The following is a 6000-nucleotide window of genomic DNA, read 5'->3' as shown; positions in this document are numbered from 1 at the left end:
ACGCAGGGTGAACACAGAATTTATTTTCCAAACAGGAACAACTTCGCGATGAAAGGTGGCACTGTTCACATTTGTGCCAGACTGATAGTTATAACCTGGTGCTGTCCTGGGCAAACTGGGACGTTTGGAGACTCTAGTAATTGGGAAGCTCTACAAGGAGAAGCTTTGCCTGGGAGGCGATTGCAATGACTTCATTCCAGAGAACAGGCCTTCAGGGTGGAAGGGGTTAGGGGAAGGGCAGAGGGATGGGCAGGCCTAGGACTCCCTGTGGCTATCACAACAAAGCATCACAAACTGGGTTGTTGTTCTTTAATTGCTCAGTCATGTCCACCTCTTTTTGCGACCCCATGGACTGTAGCCCGCCAGGTTCCTCTGTCTAAGGAATTCTCCAGGCAAGAATACTGGAGTGGGTTGCCATTTTCTTCTCCAGGGGCTCTTCTCAACCTAAGGATTGAATCTGAGTCTCCTGCCTTGCAGGCAGATTCTTTACCACTGAGCCACTGGGTAAGCTCTACAAACTGGGTGCTTTAACACCACAGAAGTAGTTCCTCTCCTGGTCCTGGAGGATAAAGCAGCAGAAAATCAGGCTGCCTGTAGGGTCATGCTCTCCCTGAAGCTGTAGGGAAGCATCCTTCCTTGCCTTTTCCAGCTCCAGGTGTTGGCAGCAGTTCTGGCAGTCCTTGGCTTGTGGGCACATCACTGCCCTCTCTGCCTTCCTGGGATTCTCCCTGAGCATCTCTGCATGCCTGTCCCTGTGTCTCTTTTCCTCTTATGAAGTCAACAATCAAATGGGATGAACGGCCCTCTCTACTCCAGTATGACCAAGTACCAACTTCATGACATCTGCAAAGACCCCACTTTCAAACAAGGTCACACTCAGAGGTTCTGCTAAGGACATGTATCTTTGGGGACACTCTTCCATCCAGTACAAATCCCGATCAGGGGACTCTGCACGAGTGGAAGACCTCTCATGGGCCTCAAAGACAGAAGGAGAGAGGCAGCAGAATAGCCGTGGAAAGCAAGAGGGATGTAGAAAGTGTGCAGTGTTGCTTACTTGGGCCAATTTCCCCCAGGACTTTTAGCACCGAGGATGGACTTGCAATGTCAGGATGAGTTTGTAAGGCTACCCACCATGTCCCATCCTACTTCTTCTATCCAGTTTTTTCCAGTCCAAGGTCCACATTTTTTCTCTTCTGGAGGAAAGAAGATCTTTAATACTAGAAATCAAGCCAGACTTGAAACTGGGAGAGGGCAGTTGAAGTCATGACTCGGCTACTTTTAACTCTGTCACTTGGGCAAGTCATATGATTTCTTAGAATCTCTTTCCTCCTCCATACTATGAGGATGCCGATCATGGTCCGGAAGGTTCTTTGTGGCTCTACAAGCTGTGATTTCAGGAGGAAGAGGAAGAACTGAGCTCCTTCCAAAGGGCAAAGGGCCCTTTGCCAGGACCGCCTTTTTAGCAAGTGTGTCTATCAGACAGGGGCCTCCTCAATGGATGGCTCAGTGGTAAAGAAACCACCTGCAATTCAGGACACACAGGTTCCATCCCTGGGTCAGGAAGATCCCCTGGAGGAGGAAATGGCAACCCACTCTAGTACTTTAGCCTGAAAAACCCCATGGCCAGAGGAGCCTGGTGGACTACAGTCCATGGGGTCTCAAAGAGTCAGACACGACTAAGCATATGATGTATCAGACAGTGCTGACTAAAGCCAAAATGTTGGAATTCAGCCAAACATGGAGATTTTCTTTATAAAAATTTTATTAGTAATTAGTGTGTTATTTCTTATCTACAGCACTATTTCCATTTTTAAATTTTTTTAATTGGATAATTGCTATACAAAGTTGCGTTAGTGTCTGCTACACAACAAAGTGAATCAGCTATGTCTACATATATCCCCTCTTTCTTGAACCTTCCTCCCACCCCGCTCCCTCCCACCTCTCTCTCATCACACAGCACCAAGCTGAACTCCCAGTGTAACACAGCAGCTTGCCACTAGCTATCTATTTAATATATGTCAATGCTATTCTCTCAGCTGGTCCCACCTTCTCCTTCCCCTACGGTGTCCACAAGTCAGTATTCTACGTCTGCATCTCTATTCCTGCCCTGCAAATACGTTCATCAGTACCATTTTTCTAGATTAGCATGGAGACTTTAATTTATCCACTGGGGTATCTCTACCCTAAAGTTGTTGTTGTATTATTCATACTGTTATATCACTATTATTTTAATGGTTAAGAGCTCATATTTTGGAGTCAGAGAGACCTAAGTCTGAATTCCAACTCTGCCTTCTAGCAGGGTGTGACTTGGGAAAGTTACTTACTACTTATAATCAAGAAGGCACAGTTTTCTCACCTGTAATGTGAGGATGATGATAATACAGATCTTACAAACTCACTGTTAAAATAAAGTAGATAATATATGCCCCAAAATAGTTGCATACCTTGCTTGTAAAATACATATTACCTAGTAACAGCAATCATTATGGACCAGGTACCAAGTTAAACAGTTTTGAGCATTATCTCAAGCAATTGCCACCACTGTTTAATATAGAGTCAAGAAGATCCCCAGGAGGAGGAAATGGCAACCCACTCCAACGTACTTGCCTGGAGATCCCCATGGACAGAGGAGCCTGGGCTATAGTCCATGGGGTCTCAAAGAGTTGGGAATGAACTGATTTAATAGAGTTAATACAAAAATATAAAAACACCTCCCCCGTTCTCACCCCTCTTCTTCTAAGAAACCGAGGTTACAACTGAGAAGCTTGGTTAAGCTCACACCTCTGTATGAATTGTCAAGGCTGAGACGCCACACCAGCTCTGCCAGACTCAGAAGCCGGTGTCTTGATCCTGTCTCCTGGATCACGCTTATCGTGCTGATCAGCCAGCCCACTGCCACCTTCATGCTTATCAGCCCTGCTCCCCAGCCTCCAACTACTGGCCTTCTTCAGATCAGGTAAGGAAACACCAGTCCGATTTCCAGTCTGTCCCGCGTCTTCTTCTGAATGGGCTTACCACAAGAGGGGTGGGTTGAAAAGTTTGTTTCACCTCTGTTGTTGGGGTTGTTCAGTGGCTCAGTCGTGTCTGACTCTTTTAGACCTCGTGGACTGCAGCAGGCTTCCCTGTCCTTCACTCTCTCTCAGGGTTTGTTCAAACTCATGTCCATTGAGTCAGTGATGCCATCCAACCATCTCATCCTCTGTCCTGTTTCATCTCTAATTAATAAGTACTATTTTTACTAACCTGACTGGTCTATTTCAGTCAACATTCACTGTGATTGGACATCTGAGAACTGAGTTGCATTTAAATCAGATTAACACTAATAATAGGAGTTTATTTTTACTTATTTTTCGGCCTCTCTCCAGGCATGTGGGCTATTAGTTCCCAGATCACGGATGAAATCTGCATCCCTTGCAATGGAAGCAGGGAGTCTTAACCAGTGGACCACCAGGGAAGTCCCTGTAGGAATTTAATAACAAATTGAAATAAGAACTAAAGATGACAGAGGTCTGGTGAATCACATGTACCAGATGACATCAACCTTATATATATACTATTCAGTCATACAAACCAGCTGAATCACCTGACAATGCAACTTTTAAATTATTAATCTGGGTTTGGTGTTTAGATGAGAATTGTATATCGAACATTCATAAGAATTAAGATCAATTAAACTTTTAAAAAACTAACAGCTTTAATGAGGTATAACTCAGATATACATTCACTTTGGAAAAACTTTAAGACTTTTTTCCCCCTAGCCTTGTTTCCTTTTTAAAAGCTCCATGCTATTCAAGAAATACAACTTTCAAAGCCAACACTAATTCTCGTTAGACTTTAATGATACTTATCTTGAACCACTTTTCTTCGGATGAAAAGAGAAATAAATGTTCCTGTAGCTTCTCGCTGACAAAAGTCCAATTTGCTGTTAATTCTATATGCAGGTAGCAAAGAATCCACAGAGTTTGAGTCAAGTTACCAACAGGCAACTTGACATCACACTGCCTCGGAACTCGGCGGCACAAACAATAAACTATTTCTGCATTAAAAAAAAAAAAAAAAAAACCATGCATAAAAAAAAACCCCCACTAACAAGGACTAAAGGGAAAAGCAGATGGGCTGAAACAAGGAGTAAGTTTTTCTTTTAATCAGCACATCTTACGGTTAAGCTAGAGAAAGGTGTGGGAAGGGCCCGGCTCGGGCGCGCGCGCTCGGCCACTCCGTCCCGCTGCCCGCGGGGGCCGGGTGGTCCCGGTCACCGCGCCAGGTGAGCGGACCCCCGACCGCAGGGGACGAGGCCGGGGCCGGCGCCCGAGGGCCGTGGAATTGGTCCTTCCCGCGTCCGCCCGGCCGCCCCGGAGGCGAGGCTGCAAAGGCGGCGGACGAGGGGGCGGGCCAGCGCGCAGGGGCCGGGGGCGCCCGGAGGGCGGGTGCGGGCGCCGGGACCCCGGCGCGCACCGGCCCCGGCCCCGCCCCGCCCCGCCGGCCCGCCCCCCGCGCCGACGCCCGCCTGCGCCGCGGGCCGAGAGGTGGGCGCGGGGCAGCCCGCTCGGCTCCTCGGCGGCGGCTCCGCTCGGGCCGGCGGCCGGCGCGCCGCTCCTGGAGGAGGCGGCGAGGCGGGAGGAAGAGGAGGAGGAAGGCGGCGGGAGGCGGAGTTGCGGGCGAGCAGGGCCGAGCGCGGCAGTCGCGCCGGCGCGGGGCGAGGACGCGGAGCGGCCGCCGCCGGGTGAGCGTCTGCGGCGCGGGGCTGGGCCGTCCGCCCGCTCCCCTCGGGCGCAGGGGGCGCCGCGGCTCCGCGGGCCGGCGCGGGGCGGCTCCGGCGCGGGCGGGCCGGGGAGCGGCCAGGGCCTCGGCGGGTCCGCGGGCGGGCGCCGGGCCGGCGGGGAGCGGCGTCCGGGAAGCCGGGCCGGGGCTCCGGGCCGGGGAGGCCCGAGGCCTGCTTCCGCCGCGCGCGCCGGCCCGACCCCGCGGCCTCCGGCCCTTCGCCGCGCGCGCCGGGCCCGGGCCGCCGCCTTTGTTGCCCGCAGCCCGGCGGGGAGAGGCCGGGGCTCGGCGAGGCCTGGGGCGGCGGCGCGGGGCCTGCGCGCTCGGACCCCGGGGCCGGCGGCTGGCGGGCGCGCGCGGGAGGCCCGGGCCGCGGCGTGGCCGGGACCCCGGTGGGCTCCGCGCGGGGACGCGCCGCCGGACCCTCGTGGCCGTGGGGACGGGGGTACGTGAGCCCGCCCCCGGGGCCGGGCCGGGTCGCGGCGCTCGGTTCGCTTCGCGGACACCTTGGTGCCTCCCTTCTGGGTCACATCTATTGACATTTGTCCCGGGGCAGGTCCCGGCCCAGAACTTGGAACGTGTGCGGTCGTCTGCAGGCCAACTTCACGTTTAGTCGGCATGTGGAATTCGGGGTTCCCAGCCCCACTTTTTGGAACTCAGGGCCAGGTGGGAATATGGGGGCAGACCTTAGGCTTCCGGTAGATAATAATGTTGGATTCAGTTCCACGAATGTTGTCTTGAAACGTCTGCCCTGGAAAAGGCGACCTGCCACTTTACTGTGGATGAGGATGGAGAACGTAGTAATCACGGTTAGATGTGAATGAGACACAAAACGTTGCCCAAATACGTTCTTCATGGACTGCGGTCCTTGGCTGCACACATGTCTGTCATCAAACAAAAGTAAACTGCCCTCTCCTTTAAGATGAAACGGCGAGGTGTTCCCAGTCGCAGTAGGTGTGCAGTGATCTTGACTTTTTTTTTTTTTTTCTTCTTTTTCTGGTTAACGCAACAAATATCACAACATGAAATCTACTTAGCTTACTTGAATGAATGAATGTTCAGTGGAATATGTAGTGCTGTGGGGAATGTTTTATTTAAAAACATGAATGGCGCTGTTTATCAAGTTTCACAGAGAAAACCTGGAAACAGCCTATGATCTGCTTCCGGTGCTGTCTTATTTCTCAGTATTTCTGCATCAGGTAGCATGGATATGGTTAAGTTTCAGAGGCCACGCCTGCT

At 51.8% G+C, this 6000-nt stretch overlaps 1 protein-coding gene across 4 annotated transcripts in view; it reads left to right on the top strand.

Annotated features, from left to right (window-relative positions):
- Positions 1 to 4070: 4070 nt before the first annotated feature.
- The window catches only part of SOCS6 (suppressor of cytokine signaling 6), a 36020-nt gene continuing 34090 nt past the window's right edge, over positions 4071 to 6000 (top strand). For 2 of the 4 annotated variants that reach the window (XM_027525660.1, XM_027525661.1), the window contains exon 1: positions 4581 to 4723. The gene's annotated coding sequence lies outside the window, so the exon portion shown is untranslated. Of the gene's footprint in view, positions 4265 to 4580; positions 4724 to 6000 lie in introns of those variants that run through there. The other 2 variants (XM_027525659.1, XM_027525658.1) reach the window with 2 other exon arrangements.

The sequence above is a fragment of the Bos indicus x Bos taurus genome, chromosome 24 (genome assembly GCF_003369695.1).
Source record: "Bos indicus x Bos taurus breed Angus x Brahman F1 hybrid chromosome 24, Bos_hybrid_MaternalHap_v2.0, whole genome shotgun sequence".
Taxonomy (NCBI): Eukaryota; Metazoa; Chordata; class Mammalia; order Artiodactyla; family Bovidae; genus Bos; species Bos indicus x Bos taurus.
Note: the sequence above shows the minus strand (reverse complement) of the source record. Positions and strands in the feature narration are given on the sequence as shown.